The 15,579-nt window shown below is 39.9% G+C and overlaps 1 protein-coding gene across 8 annotated transcripts in view; it reads right to left on the bottom strand.

Moving 5' to 3' along the window:
* Positions 1-15,579, bottom strand: part of MEIS2 (Meis homeobox 2) — a 220,495-nt gene that overhangs the window by 5,945 nt on the left and 198,971 nt on the right. The gene's annotated exons all lie outside the window — the stretch shown is intronic.

Below are 15,579 nucleotides of genomic sequence, written 5' to 3'. Positions count from 1 at the left end.
TGGTTAAAGTTCACAGGCTGGAAGATTTTCCCCTTTTCCCTAAACTGCATCATAGGGAGACCCTGCTTCCCCTTGCAGCTGGTCATAAATGGAGACCAGGCTCTGCACTCGGCTTTCACAAGGTATTGTTAGGTCAGCAAAGCCATCAATTAGGCTGTCTGAAGTTTTATCACCAACACAGCAGTAATAAGTGCTGGCCAGAAAGACTTCTGCTCTTCGGCAACTCCTGCAGTTTAAGCCTGTAAAGTTAGGGGTCATTTAGAGGTCAGTGCCAGCTGGGGGCGGCCTTTCCAGTCTAAGCTGGGACACCCAGGGCAGGGATAAAGGTAACTGCCAACCATAAACCCAGCCACCTTTCAACCCACTAGAAAGACAGAGCCTCAGGTACACATGGTTGATATTAGAGACTAAGAAACATTTTCAAATCAGGTGGTGGCTGAATCACAGGAATGTAAAGGAGAAGCAGTTATTTCGTCTAGAAGCCTGGATCTAATTTTGTTGGAAATCCAAAAATAAGTGCCTACTTCATGTTACTTTAATGTTTAATAATGCCCATCAAATATTCATGTACAAACAGAGTAAGATGATAAGAAATCTCCTTTATTTCTCCAAATTTAATAAAAACAAACCAATTTTCTACCATTTGTGAGTTACCCCTGTCCCTGTGCATTTAATGACATGCATTCCCCACACACTTGAGCTGATGCACAAGATTCACTGGCTGTGCATTTTCAGGGGGGCACACGGAAGGAGGGGGTTGCCTAGCCTATAGCTAGCTGTTCCTTCAAAACAGAACCATGGATGATCTTTCCCAGTATTGTTGTTCAGCCACCAAGTCGTGTCTTACTTTGCAACCCCATGGACCGTAGCACACCAAGCTCCCCTGTCCTTCACTATCTCCTGGAGTTTGCTCATTCCCAGTATTCCCAGTTTCAAATCTTAAGTGCAGGGGGACCTCATGATTAATGAGTTCGCATGGGGACACAGTCAGGAACTGAAAACTCCTTCTTTGAAATTAGCCAGGAAAATTCTAGTGTGTGTTGGCAGCTCTGTGCTCCTATGGTGTTGAAGTCCCTTTTGCGGAGGACAGCAGCCCACACCAGTTTAGGCCTCCTGTGAGCACTCCGGTGGGAATACAATTAGACTGAAGAAAAATAGCCAGGAGAAAACCAAAGGAGTCTTTTGCATAAGGCGTTTGTTTGGCAAACAATGCACTTCTTTATTACTTAAGAATGTGTAGCTCAGGTTGTCAAAAATGTCACACCCCCTCAGGTTTGGGGAAGTAAGGGACAGGTTTTGTGAGGTGACAACAAAAAGAAGAGAGTGGAAATTATATTTATTCCCTCCAGGCACTTTTAAGTGTTGCTGAGGAATAGCTGATCAGATAGATCACAAAGCCTTTTAGAAGTACCCCTCAAATCTTGGTGGTCTACTCTTGCCCTCTCTGCTCTTACTGGGACCAAGGATGACTGACCTGAGAGTTGCACCAGAAAACTCCTTTCATCAGCTCAGATTAAGACCCATTGAGATGCTCAGAAGAGTGGGAGAAACCTTTCCTCTCCTCCTTGAAGTTTCTAATGGAGGACACACACGGCAGGGTTTTCACCTCTTACGTGCTACTAATCCCGGTTTTGTTTTTTCCTATAGAGCAACTCTTTAGGTAAAACGAACTGCTATTTTTTCCCTTTTTCATTTCACCCTTTTACTCTTTTATTATTTACATCTGGAGGTTGTTCCCTTCTTTATGTCTTTCTCACCAGTTCCCCCAAACACTCCCTTCCTCACAGAGTTGCAAGGCATCATGGTCCTCAGTTCTCAGCAGGAGAACTCCACACTGTCTTCAAACAAATAATTACAGGGAAGGTTAGAGGTTCACTCAAAGGTCATTTCTTTGGATACTCGTCAGAATGTTTACATTAGTAAAAACGGGGTCCGCTCAAAAGGTTGTTCAATGGGGGATCCACAACAATGCAGAACATTAAAGAAGCATTCCGTGTGCTCGCAGGTCTTTATAGAAGTGCTGAACTTGGAAATGCCACTCCAGTATTACATTTTCAACTAGTTACCATGGCATGGACTGGATGTTCACTAGCAGTTATGGCGATGGCCTTTCTTTGCCCAGTTCTGCTAAACAAATAGGCAGAGAGGCCTCTGAAGGTTTTCACTAGATCTTCTTACAACAGGTCATAGAGATTTTGCTTTTTTCACTAGGGTTTCTCTGAACTGTTGTTCTCAAACAATGTTTGTGAACCATAGTGCTATATCTTGCCAGATTCCTGATTCTACCACATTCTTTCAAATCACACAGAATTTGTAAAACATATGGGTCCCAATTTTTCGGAACTCTTTTTAACATACAACTCTTGCCAACTGTCAGCTCCCCTGATCCTAGGCTATCTTATGAACACGATAGATGTCATTATTAAAATTAACAATTAATAAGCTGACTGTAAGAACACTTCAACACTCAAAAATTAAATTACTCCCACTGCACAGATGATCCATAGGCCACTCTTAGAAAATACACCCAATGTGCATAAAATGAAGCCATTTAATTATAGACTTACAAAAATCAAACTAGGAGTATTTTTTTTTTATTTCTTTATGTGAAATTTCCAAATGTGGTCTTTCCCCAAAATTACATGACATGAAAGTTTTTTCCACCTTCTCTGATCTGTATTTTAAGATGAAGTTATTCAGTGCTCAAGCAATAAGCAGAATATCAAGTTTTGATCTACTTAAAATTTGAAGTCTAAGTTGAAAATTGCCTGATCTTCTATCTTACAAGGTCCAAGCTCCATTCATATGGAAAAATGCAACTCACTGGTTCAAAGACAAAAGACATCTTAAAAGACTCAAAAAGGTTTCTTGGATATTAAATGGGTCTTACAAAATAACATTTTGATGAGTTAAGTGTAAATGAATCAGACACATATGGATTAAGTTATCCTTGAATTTCACACGGGTTTAAAAACTAAGGGGAAAAGAGGGTGTTGGCAAAAACATTTTGGACTTTGCCAAACCCAAAACATTTGAAAAATTGCTGAAGACATCCAACTAACCAAAATGCAGCAAGCTGCACCCAACTTTAATGAAAACCCCCACAAGTTATTTCCAATCCAAAGACTGTTAGGTTTTTCATCTGTATCTGATATTAAAAAATGCTCTAAATTGTAATGTCATCCCAGAATGATTTTGAAGTTGAGGACACATACTTTTCTATTGGTATAACTATTTAACCCGAAATCACAAAGTCTTCTTAGATATTAAATAGCTCTTAAAAACATTCTGAGGTTTGTATAACTTGCATGTAAAATGTGCCACATATGATAAATGCCATAAATAAAATGTGCTAGTAAGCCTAGTGCCTTATCCAGATTTCACTTTAAAAAAATTCATTAGCCTCATTGTGACTTTTTAAGGGCTAGAGATAATTCCATTAGCGACTCCCTAGGGAATGAGTACCCTAAAATACACGACTTCTATTGATCTGTGTTGAACACAAAGTTAGTATACAGGCTCATGCAAAAGCTTTGGAGAGGATCTACTAAGACTATCTACTTTCTCACTAAATTTTATCAAAATAGAAAATGCATTAGTATGTGTGATCCTTAAAAATTATATACTTAGACGGTTAGCTTAAAAATAAACTTAATTATAGAAATAAATTCAATGACTTTCCAAGAATCATGAGGCCTTTTTGAGTCAACTTAGAGTGAATATATATATAGATATGTGTATGTATGTGTATGTGTGCATGTATAAGTCTGTTTAGGCTAAGCCATGTCCGACTCTTTGAAACCCCATGGACTGTAGCCCGCCAGGCTCCTCCATCTATGGGATTTCCGAGGCAAGAATGCTGGAGTTGGCTGACATTTCCTTCTTCAGGGGATCTTCCCAATCCAGGGATCAAACGATCAAACCTGTGTCTTCTGCCCTGGCAGGTGGATTCTTTTATATATAAAAAGAATAAACCCAAGAGAGGAAAATATCATTGAAATCTCATCTTCTCTTTTTGGAGAGAGGTCTTCTGGAGACCTCTCCCACATCCTCACCTTAATCCCCCACAAAAAAAGCCAAACTTTTCTGTCAATGAAATCTGACCATGGTGATTTTCTTTTTAAAGTGTGTTCACTCCCAAGCATATTTCAGACTGATAGAAGTAGACTTAGGTATCTTTCCAGATTGTTGGTTGATTCCTTTTCCTTTCTTTTTCTCCCTCTTTTTTAAATGGCTGATAAATCCCTCTTTCTGGTTCACTAACTTCATTCCCCACCTGGTAACCCATTCCTTTTGGAAACATTCCTTTAGAATGCTAAATGTTAGAAAGTATAGGCCTCCATGGAGTCAGCTGGAAAGATGCCAGCCCTGAACCTCTGAGGAGGAATCAAGAATCCCTGGAAGTGAAGATTTTGCATGGATTGGTCTGGTCAAAGCAGCAGAGGTAGAACTGCTGAAGAGAGATCAGATCAATTTGGAAGAGGTATTGTCCAAATACCTTGGTGATTGGGGACCTTTTGAAAAATGAAAAACCTGTTTCTTCACTTTTCCCAGCCACAGAACTCATCAGCGAAGGTGCTTATTCACAAAGCTTGCTACTGGTTGGGATTTGCAACAGTGAAGTCTCAATCAGGGCAAGTCCGTTATTAAGTCTCTTCAACTTTTCTTAGTTCATGAAGAAAGCCTGTCTTTTTCTGTGCTGCAGTTATGGCTAAGAGCAGGGTTTTCTCAGTGAGATATACTGAAAAGGTAGAATCAGTGAATTAAGCAGATTTAATGCCTTTGAATGTGTACTCCAACACACAGATGACTGAGTCATGTCTCAAACCGGCATTTTTCACGGGTGGCCAGATAGTGGGTCTTTTCTCCCAGACAATTGTGAGCAAAGTAAGGTAAACGAATGAGATTCATGGGTTATTTAGGGATACAGTTATGGTTCATGATCAATTTCCCAGAGCTACAGCTTGATTTTTAATTTGATAGAGGTGAGATTGGTCTACTGGAGATGCAGGTTTGATCCCTGGGTCGAGAAGATCCCCTGGGGAAAGAAATGGCAACCCACTCCAGTACTCTTGCCTGGGAAATTCCATGGACAGAGGAGCCTGGTGGGCTACAGTCCATGGGGTTGCAAAGAGTCAGACACCACTTAGTGACTGAGCACACACACAGGTTAGTCTACAGCTCTCCAAACACCATGAACTAACACTTCTAAGTTTACAGTATGAGAACATGATATTAATCTGGACTCACACACCTTTTGTAACTTGACGAATATGCCTTGAGTAGTGGAGTGTTTATGCTGACATGAAAAGCCCTGAGCAAAAAGTAGGTGATGCTTATCTTTTGACAGCCTTCTACTGTGGTTTTCCAGAATCATTTCTTTTATCTAACTCTTCCTTCAAGATAGGAGGGCTCACATAGGTTCTTTACTAAAATACCCTACTTTGGGTGGTAAACCCTTCTCAGATATTGTTCCATATTCCCGACTTCTCTGTAGAGCAAAGTGATGAACAGCATAGGAACGTATTTTCTGCACTTTCCTGGCTGTGTCACCTTGGGCAAGTCTATGTAAACTTCCAAGATTCCATTTGATTCCTATCTATAAGCTGGGGTGATAGTTGAGCTCAGATCATTTTGAGGATTAAGGGGGGTATTGCTTGTTACATCTTTGTGCGACAGTACCTGGCACATAGTAAAGGCTTGTTAAATGTTAACTTACATTAAAAATGCATCTATACAATGTCCCCTCCTAAAGAGCTCTGTTCTCTTACAGGTAATAATTAACACCAGGTGGGTTATTATAAACAAACCCAAGCTGATTGATAAGAGGATAATAATGTAAGGTAGCATGTGTTCATGCCATGTGGGGTCTTCCCAGAGATTACAGCTAATCCAAGTGTATAATGTCACGGTGGGGATTTTAGACACTGGAGTGGGTGTCTGCTGGGGGGCAGGGTAATGGGGTGAGCTATTTTGGAATCACTCTCTTAACTATTCTTTGGATCCTTGCAACTCTGTGCTCCATGGACCAACCATATCAACTTCAACTCAAGCTCGTTAGAGCTACAGAGATAAGTGGTCCCTACCCTGGCACTTCCCAAGGTAGCGCTAGTGGTAAAGAACCCATCTGCCCGTCCCTGAGTTGGGAAGATCCTCTGCAGGAGGGCACAGCAGCCCACCCCAATATTCTTGCCTGGAGAATCCCACGGGCAGAGGAGCCTGGTGGTCTACAATCCACAGGGTTGCAAAGAGTCAGACACGACTGAAGAGACTTCACATGCACACACCCTGGCACTAACGAATCTGAATCAATATTCTAAAATATTTCCAGGTGACACATGCACATTTAAATTTGAGAATTCCTGCTCTAGGTCACATACCAAATACATGATCCAGTACTCTTACTAAGAATAGAAACTTGCAAAGATCAAGTTTTTTTTTTTTTTTTTGCAAAGATCAAGTTGTAATCAAGAACCGTAGCTGTGAATATGCACATACTTTCTCTTTAGGTATCTCAGATCTAAACAGTCTTTTAATCACTTGTTTTAGGCAACAAACAATTTAGAGTAACTTAATACCTTTCATTCCATCAGTACCTCCGACAGGAAAATTTGGACTGATAAAGTGTTTTTGTGGAAACTGTTCTCTCTCAGGAATGGATAGCAGGGAATGGCAGGTTTCTATTTTTATTTCATGTAGTTCTGCACTGTTTGAGTTTTTAATAATAAGTTTGATTGTTTTTATAATTTAAAAAATCTTTAGAATGACCTGGAGAATTTGGCATCCTATTCAACTCAGGCTTACATGGCCAATAGTAGAGACTTTTTAATAAAAGTAGTTGAGAAATTCCTTGAAGATAGGGAATTATCTTTTATTTTCTTTATAGTACTGAGGAACAATAATCACTATTCCGTAAGTATAATCACACTCGATAACAAAACATCCCAGCAGGTTATGATTTTGAAGCACTGTTACTCTCTCAGAACACCATCAGATTATTCATATGTGGCTATTTATCATGTACTATAAAAGTGATCTTTCAAAGCTACTTGAAAGCAAGGGAGGAGAAAATACGCAAACTTCCTTAGCTATTCATATCTAGAATCTATCCTCTTAAAGATAAAATACTAAGTCAATAGACATAAGTTGTAGTGTATTACCTCATTCTGTACATGATTTATTGCAGATGGAAATCAACTAGAAACTGAATTACTTTGAAAGTTTTACTACTGACATTAAAATTCCAGATCTGTATACCTATACTCCTCATAGTGCTTCTGAAAACAATTCTTTGCAGACACTGAAGATATATCTATAACTTTATTCAGTTCTATCGGCATAAAAAAAACTGGAGTAATCATCTTCAAAATGTCCTATTATGAAGTCCCTGTTCCTCTATCTGAATCCTATTGCCTGACTGGGCTTCGAAAAAAATCAACCAGTCACTTGACAATCAGTTACACACATTTTAGCCGGTTCTCATCATGTTCCTAGCCACTTACTAATTCATGCTAACAGGAGGAGATCCTTACAAATCTAGCATTTCTTTAGCTTTCAAGACCCCCTTTGATTGGAGTATTAATTCTCTATCTCAGTGGAAGCCACCTGAGCATTAACTTGCCAAAAACGTACCAAGCTGTTTAACAATTATGTATCAGCTATGTTTGAGGAGATCAAGGTGTGCTCATGCCCTATGCTATGGATATCTCTCTGATTAGCTTGTCATCTGCTCGGAAGAAGATGTAGGCGGATTCTCCCATACAGTCTAGCAGGCCAGCTGTTAGCTGCCTGTCAAGCCCTCAAGTGGACAAGTAGTCCAGGAGCAAAAATGTCACTCCTTTGATCTGGCAAGGAGCAGCTGCTGATTTATAGAGTAGGACTTTGTTCTTCCGTTCTATTTTACTTTCTTTCCTAAGGCAGAACCACAAAATCCAGGAGAAAAAAAAAAAGTGCCGTTCCCAGCAACATCAACAAGCTCTGACAACTGCAACAGGGTTTTTCTTGGCCCGAACAAAGCTCTCAGGCATCTCCTTTGACGCTCACCTTCTCCCCCACCGCCCGTCCCCCCTCCCCACCATTTTTTGCAATGCGGTAGTTATTGTTTAATTCAGCTTCTGTAAATGGAATGGACTGTGGCCAGCAAGCCTGGGGCATAAACACACCTGTATGAAAGGAGCCTTATTGTAGCAACCATCTACAAGCAAGCTCGCATGAACCACACGTTCCTGAGTTCAGAAAGAACGCTCCATTTTTTCTGACAGCAAATTTTACCCTAAGTGAGTTTCTACTTTTGTTGCCACCAACCTGTGCTGACCACATATGAACTGTTTCCTCTTCAATGGCATTACACTCTTTAAATCCAAGAGAAAAAGGGATTCACTTTTTTAAATCTGTGAGCAAACAGATCCATCAAAAATGTTTATTCACTGTCTACAATATCAATCATTAAGCCTTGAATTAAACAACATCCAGAAAGGCTTTTGCAAATGCAGTATCAAAGATGCCATAATGTTGATTTCGTTACCACTGATTTATACTGACACAGGCTTCCCTGAGTAATATATAAGGAAAAAAATCCACAACAAAATCTCCATAAGCCATATGCATCGCCTTGCTAAGAATTAAACTGGTTTCAAACGCACGATCCTGTTCTCAGTGGATACATCTGTCACGTCAGAGATGCCCTGTCAACCAAGTGGGACAGGAAACAATGTGGCCTTGAGATAAACTGTGAGAAGTCATTAACCATATGCAAGTATATATATGTACATGTGTGTATACACATATATGTATGTGTATGTGTGTATAAACATACACATATCAGGTAATAAACTTTGCAGAGATTAACACCTGGCTAAGTTTCCTGTGCGGCTGCTGGAAGGAAGGGTAAGAAGGGTTATCAACTCTAGGATATGTAGACATATAACCACATAGGTCAAAGACAGAAATTTTGTGGGTGGCGGGAATGCTGAAAACAAAGGAGAAAAGAATGGCTGTTTAAACATCCTTTTTTGCCATCACACCATGTTCTAGTGTTTGCTCTCTTTTCCCCTTTCTCACTTTCACCAGGATGAACAGACTTTTTTCAAAACCTCGTTCCTTGCTCTATCCTATGTTCCTCTTTGGTCAGTCAACAGTTACTCAGGGCGCACCTCTTCAGTATTCAGAGGATTATCCTAGTAGAGCTTTCTCTGGGACTGTGTACATGTCCCAGGGAGAGACTGGGTTCTGGGGGAAGGGAAGATAGAGGGTAGGAAGGGCAGCAAGGTATAAAGAAGCAGGGATTCCGTATGGCCTATTTTCATCCTTTTTCAGTTCCAAAAAATTTAGAATGAATAATTTTTAAGGTCCATAGTAACCTGTACATGCATCACACACTGATAACTTCGATGCACTATATCTAACAAAAGACAAGTTTAATGACAAAATATGACAAGGTCATATATAGTAAGAAATTATATATAATATGAAAATATATAATTATATGACTCTCTCTGTGTCCACATATATATTTAAAATTTTGAAAATGCAACTTATGCCTTTAAAGAATTTTACTCTTCACAACTACAGAAACAAATTGAAAAGCACAGTTTGAGAGTACATCACAATCCTAAATAAACATGGTCCACACTCAGTAAATAAGTGTGATGGGGTCAAAAGAGAAGTCAGAAGTCAAGTTAATCATCAGCTTCTTGGAGGAGGGAAGTTGGACCAGAGTAAAACAGTATAGATTATTGAGAAAGAAGGAAATAGGGAAATGGTGTGTGTGAAGACAATGAAGTAGACTAAGGCCCAATGTGTGCAAGGGAGAGTGCAGGCACTGAATTCTGACAGGCTTCTGGTTTTGGTCTGGAAAACACAACCACAGTTAACATACAAGCTAGGGGGGGCACCTTTATTTTTTCAGCTTTATTGAGATACAACTGATATATAACATTGTATAAGTCTGACATCAAGACCGCTTGGAGAAATATCAACGATGTCAGATATCCAGATGATACCACTTTAATAGCAGAAAGGGAAGAGGAACTAAAGAGCCTCTTGATGAGTGTGAAAGAGGAGAGTGAAAAATCTGGCTTAAAACTCAGCATTTAAAAACTAAGATCATGTCATCCAGTTCCATCATCATGGCAAGTAGACGGGGGAAAAGTGGAAATAGTGACTTGGGCTCCAAAAATCACTGCAGATGGTGACTACAGCCATGAAATTAAAAGACACTTGCTCCTTGGAAGAAAAGCTAGACAGCACATTAAAAAACAGAGACACCACTTTGCCACCAAAGGTCTGACATAGTCAAACCTTCCCTGACATAGTCAAAGCTATGGTTTTTCCAGTAGTCATGTATGAATGTGGGAGTTGGACCATATAAAGAAGGTTGAGCACCAAAGAATTTATGCTTTCAAATTGCAGCACTGGAGAAGACTCTTGAGAATCCCTTGGATAGCAAGGTGATCAAACCAGTCAATCCTAAAGGAAATCAACACTGAATATTCATTGGAAGGACTGATCCTGAAGCTCCAATACTTTGGCCACCTGATGTGAAGAGCTGACTCATTTGCAAAGACCCTGATACTGGGAAAGATTGAAGCCAGGAGGAGAAGGTGGTGACGGAGGATGAGATAGTTGGATGGCATCACTGAGTCAATGGATGAGTCTGAGCAAACTGCGGGAGATAGTGAAAGACAGGAAACCTGGGCATGCTGCAGTCCATGGGGTCGCAAAGAGTTGGACACAACTGAGTGACTGAACAAGTTTGGCATGTAATACTGTATAAACTTAAGGTAGTGTTTATTTGACATATTTATATTACAAAATGACTATCTGACACCTCCATCACATCACATAATTACCATTTCTTTCTCATGGCAAGAACATTTAAGATCTATTCTCTTAGCAACTTTCAAATACATAACATAGGACTGTTAGTTATCATCACCAGGCTGTGCGTTGGACTTCTAGAACTTTCTCATCTTGAAGCTTGAAGGTTGCAACCTTTGACCAATATTTCCCTATTTCCCCCACCCAGGTGGAAGTTCTTGAGTAACAAATTGAACCTCTCAAATTCCTAAAGAGTAGAATGATAAAATATGGTGCTTGAGGAAAATCTATTCTAAGGGCTACATATAAACTGATGAGATGCAAGAAGCTAAACGGTAGAAAGCTGTTACATTCCAAGCAGAAGAGGGAAATGTATACTCAGACTAAGTTGGTAGAAATACAAAAGAAGTGGGACATGTGGCTTGGAGAACTGCTGATGAATTGTGCTTAGATGGCAAAGAAGAGATACAAATAGAAATGATATTATAAGAGGATAAACTTGAGAATCTATGTCTGGTATGCTATAGTATTCATTTGATAAAAATTGGAAAATTTCAGAGGAATTCCTACTTGTTATGGCAAGGGGGTGCAAACTCAATTTTCTAAAAGTTACCTTTGAGTTGACGATGGGACTTTCAGGCTGAGAAACTAGGCAGGCCACTCAAGATAAAGGACAAAAAAAGAGTGAATGGTTGGAAAGAAGCGACTTTAACTTCAAAACCCTCTCGTTTCTTCAAAACTCCAAAACTAGATGACTATTTCAGACTGTGGCAACAAGTATAATAAAGTGCTGCAGGTGTACTAAGTCGCTTTAGTCTGACTCTTGGTGACTCTATGAATCATAGCCCTCCAGGCTCCTCTATCCGTGGGATTCTCCAGGCAAGAATACTGGACTGGGTTGTCACACCCTCCTCCAGGGGATCTTCCCAATCCAGGGATGGAGCTCCCGTCTCTTACGTCTCCTGCATTGACAGGCGGGTTTCTTTACCGCTAGCACTACCTGGGAAGCCCAATAAACTGCCTACCTAGTTCCAAAAATTACTTCCTCTTCCTATATGCTCCAGACTTTATGAAGCCCTTTACCTAACTATTTCTGGTCAAGTTAATTGTCAGTAAAAGCCTTTATTCCTATTAGGTCCAGCTTGCTGGTTTTTCTTTTAATTCTGAGATAATCTGTGTGATTGGAGGCTGATGGTGATATGTCCCTGGCACACGGTGTACACTTCATACTTAGTGGAATTTACAAAAGAGTTTTAAAAATCTGAAATAGGAAAAATATACAGAAGATGGTGTTTTTAAGTAAGAGTGGTAAGACAATCAAGGGTGGGTTTTCTCCAGGTGGTGACAATTTAGAAGAGACTTGATAGTACAAAGTGCTACACTGAAAAGGGACTCCATTAAGTGTGATGGCTTCCAAATTGTGTCCTCCTTTCAAACCATATTTTTCTTTTTAAATGGGCTTTTAAAGTGAAAAATATAGCACTTCACCCAAAATGGTGTGGAAACAAATGGTTCTCAAGTCTCTATTCTTCAACTCAGGCCAAACCACCCCAACACCAACAATCTAAAGCCACTTGGTGTTTGGCAGGAAGGGGCTTGCATGAGAATGTCCCCATGGTCCTTTCATTTGTCTGTAGGGCTCCTTTTTCTAAAGCAGCAGGGGAGACCTCAGAGACCAGCATGGCAAGCCAGGAGTGTTTGTACGGGCCAGCCTCTTATCCTTCTTCCAACTCTCCTGCTGGTTTAAAAGAAAGAATGTGGCAGAAGACACATTTGGAAGGTGGCAACATTCTTAGGGCCCTTTATCAATACCACTGCTTTCTTTAAATTGTAGCTTGGTCTCTTGTTTGAGAGGCTGAGATTTTAGCACTTTTAAAGGGAACCATAAGTGAGAAATCTCCTAGGTGTTAAGCTTTAGAGTGGCTTCAGCCCAAAATCCGAAAAAAAAAAAAAAAAAGAGAGAGAGAGAGAGATTAAAACACAGAAAGTCAAGTAATATTAAAAGAAAGATCTAACAAACAAAGTATTATAAATATGTATATAGGGGACAGTCTTTCTGTTTAAACCATGCTATTTAACCAGTTTATACTGGCCTCTAGTTCAGGTGCCAAAGGGGGGGGGGGAAATCAAAGATTTGTAAAATTTCAAAGTCACTTTAAATAAACTATATTTCTAATAGCTACACACCTAACAATAATTTTTTAAAAAATATTATGAAAACATATCCCATTATGTCAAGAGGCAAAAAAAAGTCTATTCATAAATACATGACTTAATAATGTCCTCACATTTATGATGGTCAGACATCAAAGATCAAATTCCAAATAAAATTTCTTGACTGCCTTTCCTTATAACAAATTAAACATCTTTTTACTTTGATTTGCAGCTGGGTAGCATTCTGTATCTTCTTCAGAGATGTTATATACAGTCTTCCCAATGTGACGGTATTATTACCCACAAAATTTTTAGCATCATCCCGTAATCATAAAAGACATAAAATATATCTTTATAAATCACAAGAGACTTAGCAAACCAGCAGTTATGCCACATCTGCTTTAGTCCTTAAATATTTTAGCTTTAGAGGGTTAGTTAGTGGATTTCTTTCCCTCGAACTGCAGAGAAATAAAGACATCAACCTTTGATTCCCGTATTCCACACACAGCTACAGTCACCAACAGACAAAGAAGCAATCACTGTGTACTGCAATCTGAAAGGAATTTTTTGCATATTCACATCTCACATTTATCAGAATTCCCTAAAATGGCTTAACTATTAGAAATAGAAATGATAGCATTTGAATTATCTCCATTTTCATAGTAAAGATAAAATAACACAAAAATAATTTAATTTAGAAATTGGTTTAACTGCTATACAGGTATGTACATATAAACAAAAAGACAATTAGTAAGTATAAAGTTAATATGCCAACTAACTAGGAACATACTATTTCTTCTGTCTTTGGGGCATCTCTCTACCAGGGCTGTCTGGTAAACACACCCTTCAAAATTCTTATCAGAGAATATCTTTTTGAGATAACTTCCCAGATTCCATGGTTTGAGTAAGAAGCACTTCTTCAGTCATTAGTACCTAGTTCACAGACCCATCACAGCATCTATTCAATACTATAATCATAATGTATGTATCTAGCTTCCCACCAGGTAGTCTCAGAGGCCAGGGCCACATCTTAATTCTATGTTACTGAAAGCATGTCAAGCATACAGTACATCTTCAGTAAAATGTATGGTGAAGGGCTAACCAAATGACAATGAAAATAGGGTTCCTCTGTCTTGGAAATAATGTCAAATTGAGAATGGAAGAGCCCAGAGGAATTTTCTTGTCCTCATTTTGCAAGTGGCTGAATAGCTGAAGCCCTGATGAAATGACAGCATATTAAAAAACAGAGACATTACTTTGTCCACAAAGGTCCGTCTAGTCAAGGCTATGGTTTTTCCAGTGGTCATGTATGGATGCGAGAGTTGGACTCTAAAGAAAGCTGAGTGCCAAAGAATTGATGCTTTTGAACTCTGGTGTTGGAGAAGGCTCTTGGGAGTCCCTTGGACTGCAAGGAGATCCAACCAGTCCATCCTAAAGGAGATCGGTCCTGGCTGTTCATTGGAAGGACTGATGCTGAAGCTGAAAATCCAATACTTTGGCCACCTGATGCAAAGAGCTGACTCATTTGAAAAGACCCTGATGCTGGGAAAGATTGAGGGCAGGAGGAGAAGGGGACAACAAAGGATGAGATGGTTGGATGGCATCACCAACTCAATGGACATGGGTTTAGGTGGACTCCAGGAGTTGGTGATGGACAGGGAGGCCTGGTGTGCTGCGATTCATGGGGTCGCAGAGTCGGACACGACTGAGCGACTGAACTAAACTGAACTGATGAAATGATTTTTCCTAGAATGGGGCAGAGCTAAGGTGGGAAATAACTCTGGCTTCCTGTCTCTGGGTAGTGATCTTTGCACTCAGAAATAACTAAAGATACAGACTAGAGGCATTGGTTTAAAGGTGTGACTCCATCTGGCTTTACGGATGCCAGGCAAATCTTGGGTACAGGGGTGAAGGAAGAGAAGGACTTGACTTGGCAGAAAGTGGGCATCAGACTTTTCTAAGCTGGGTAACACTGGGGAATGATAAGTCCAGGTGCTGGAGAGGGAAGAATAAGCTGGGAGTAATGGGAACTGAGGTCAATGGAATATTATGGTGTGCGTGTGTTTTGGGATAGATGAATAATAAGTGGAAAGTGAAGAAGAAGGAAGGAAAGAAGAATAGAAAGCTTTCTTAAAAAAATCCCCCCCCCCCACCCGATTGTACTCTGAACGACCCTGGTGTCAATCCTGCAATGTTTCTCCAAAACAAAGATGGTAAGTCAAAGTGTGGTAGGGAACCAGCACTAAAGGAAACAAAGAAAGCCAAAGTGTTAGTCGCTCAGTCGTGTCCAACTCTTGCAACCCCATGGACTGTAGCCCACCGGGCTCCTCTGTCCATGGGCTTTCCCAGGCAAGAATACTGGAGTGAGTTGCCATTCCCTTCTCCAAGGATCTTCCCAACCCAGGGATCAATTCCGGGTCTCCCACATTGTAGGCAGATTCTTTTACCACCTGAGCCACCAGGAAAGCCCAAACATATATTATGAATCTCTAAGAAGGCATGATAGTACAAATCAACCTTGGCTTCAGTTATTAAGATTTTGAGGGGCACTAGGGCTCCAAGGATTTGAAAAAAATTAAGGAGTATTTTTTTTTAACCAAAATTGTG

The sequence above is a fragment of the Cervus elaphus genome, chromosome 12, assembly GCF_910594005.1.
Source record: "Cervus elaphus chromosome 12, mCerEla1.1, whole genome shotgun sequence".
Taxonomy (NCBI): Eukaryota; Metazoa; Chordata; class Mammalia; order Artiodactyla; family Cervidae; genus Cervus; species Cervus elaphus.
Note: the sequence above shows the minus strand (reverse complement) of the source record. Positions and strands in the feature narration are given on the sequence as shown.